General features: G+C 49.2%; 1 non-coding gene across 1 annotated transcript; it reads left to right on the forward strand.

Annotated features, from left to right (window-relative positions):
* TRNAC-GCA (transfer RNA cysteine (anticodon GCA)) lies at positions 1-72 on the forward strand. The gene has a single exon. It is a non-coding gene; the product is annotated as a tRNA-Cys (tRNA).
* Positions 73-2,634: the final 2,562 nt, after the last annotated feature.

The following is a 2,634-nucleotide window of genomic DNA, read 5'->3' on the forward strand; positions in this document are numbered from 1 at the left end:
TCCCTGGTGGCTCAGATGGTAAAGCGTCTGCCTGCAGTGCAGGAGACCCGGGTTCGATCCCTGGGTTGGGAAGATCCCCTGGAGAAGGAAATGGCAACCCACTCCAGTACTCTTGCCTGGAAAATTCCATGGACGGAGGAGCCTGGTAGGCTACAGTCCATGAGGTCACAAAGAGTCGGACACGACTGAACGACTTCACTTCACAGCTGATAAAAAGCTTCGGTTGTCTTGGTGGGGTGGATTAACTCCTGGATGGATTTCACCTGGCAGCAATAGCGAGGCTCGCTGGCCTCTCCTGGAAGTGGGCGTATCCGCGGAGCACACCTGCCCGTCGGGGGCGGAGCGCGCCTCCTCCGAGCTCCTAGGCTATGGGTCCCAGGTCTCAGGGGTCGCCATTGCGGCTGGGAATGCCCATTTCGTGGGCTCCTGGGTCCCCATCGATGGGCATCCAGTGAGCGGAGCGGAGGGGTGCGGACCACAGGTAAAAGAACTGGGGCTCCGTGGCACAGGGTGGAGCAGGGAACCACGTATTCTGCCCTCTCTGTTGGCACAGTCTCGGAGCCCCCTAACCTGGCGGTCGCAGAAAGGCCTCACTGTTGGGATCAAGGTCTTTACCACTTTACCCCTTCGCATAAAGCTCAGACCCACCCGGTTTTCCAAAGCAGCCTAGTGCCTGCAGCGAGGTCCCCAGGAAGTCCAAGGGATTTATCCTGTCTGGTGATTTCACCTGCTGGGACTCCACAACCCTTACTCTGGCTGACTGGCCCAGCACTGCTACCGGCAGTTTGCAGCCCAGTGGGCCCTTGACCACCTGCTGGGATGGGAAAGGGGAAGGGCCCACGAATTGCACCCTAGCAACTTAGTAGGGTGCATGGATTTAAACACCTGGTGGCCACCCAGGCAGAAAAGAAGGGAGGAGGGCACCTTGCTGCCCTTTCATGGTGGAATCTGTGGCTGTCTTGCTGAGAGGGGGCCTTTCCATGGGGACCCTGTGCAATAACTGTGGAGTTTTAGAACTGAATAAATAGAATGTGTAAAATTTTTTTAAATTATGTGGTGCTTTAATTAAAAAAAAAAAAGCTCCAAGTCTTTTTGCAAATTGAGGTCTAAAAATTGAAGGCCTATTTTCCTTCCACTGTGGCATTCTATGAAGAAATGTGCTTTTTTTTTTTTTTTTTTTAAAGAAAAGAGTCAGAAAAGTGAGGGAAACAGAAAGCCCAGAGGTGCCCCTGTAGTTTGGTGAAGGCTTTAGGAGGTCACTTGTAAATGCTGCTGGCTGTAGGGAGGCAGTCTCTTCCTGTGGCTGATGGGCACAGAGCTCTGCAGGCTTTTCCTTTGCATGGATGTTCTTGTTTGTGGAAATCCAGCTCAGAGCCATCTCCTGATGTGTAAGGACTTCCCAGACTAGACCCCTAGGCAAATCCCTTAGGGCCAGGGACTCCTTCCTTCATTGTATTTGTCTGTTTGACTGAAAAGCAGCAATGACATATTTTTCTTTAAATCTGGTCTATCATCCAGGCCTTGGAGTAATATTTCCCATCCCTCTCAATAGGCTTGAGTTCCAGGAATGAATTATAGTCAGTTGTCCATGATTTTACAGATGAGGACACTGAGGGCAGAGGACTGTCTAAGGGAGAATGGGATATCCTTCCAGGAACCCTGGCTCCTGGGTTTTTAATGAGCTTCCTACCCAGCATGGTCATTGATTGGCAAGTGTTGACATTGAGAATAAACTATTGGTGGAAATGTAAAAGGCTTTTTTAAAGAATGTGCCTACCAGCTGTGCATCTTTTGGAGTATTTCATTTCCTCCCCAACCCTTGGAAAGTGCTGGCCACAGGGCAGATGCTTCATCATTTTTATTGAACAAGTTCAATTTCACACAATTATATCTATAGTGTCAGCAACACTATGAGGTGTATTAGAACAGTGATCATCATAGTTGGTACTTCACAGATCAGTAAAGAAAGAAAACTTTTTCTTAGGAAGGCTGTAACAATTGCTAAGTTTTAAGTTTATCCCACAAGGATATTAAAAAAAAATGAAACAAATCTCTCCAATCATCACCAAGGCCATCGGAGGTCTGTTGAGGACCCCACACAAGGGAGGGTCTACCTCTTGGGACACCCCTGCTTCAGCATCTCCCTAAACCAGCAACCTGGGACAGCTGAGTACACTTGAAGTTCCTTCCTTGACCTCGGGAGTTTTTTTGGAAGACAATTTTTTGACAGACAGGGGTGGGGGAAGGTTTTGGGATGTTTCAAGTGCAGTCCACTTATTGTGCACTCTTTCTGTTCCCTGGTGGCTCAGTTGGTAGTCTACCTGCAGTGCAGGAGACCCGGGTTCAATCCCTGGGTCGGGAAGATCTCCTGGAGAAGGAAATAACAGCCCACTCCAGTATTCTTGCCTGAAGAATTCAATGGACTGAGGAGTCTTGTGGGCTACAGTCCATAGGGTCACAAGGGGTTGGACATGGCCGAGTCACTGAACACTTATTTCTATTATTTGATCAGCTCCACCTCAGATCATCAGGCATTAGATCCTAGAGGTTGGGGGCCCCTGCTTTAGTTCCCTCTTTCATCTTCTACACAACTCCAGCCTGCTTCCTTCTCCTCTTCCACCTGCAGAACTACCT

The sequence above is a fragment of the Bubalus kerabau genome, chromosome 4, assembly GCF_029407905.1.
Source record: "Bubalus kerabau isolate K-KA32 ecotype Philippines breed swamp buffalo chromosome 4, PCC_UOA_SB_1v2, whole genome shotgun sequence".
Taxonomy (NCBI): Eukaryota; Metazoa; Chordata; class Mammalia; order Artiodactyla; family Bovidae; genus Bubalus; species Bubalus kerabau.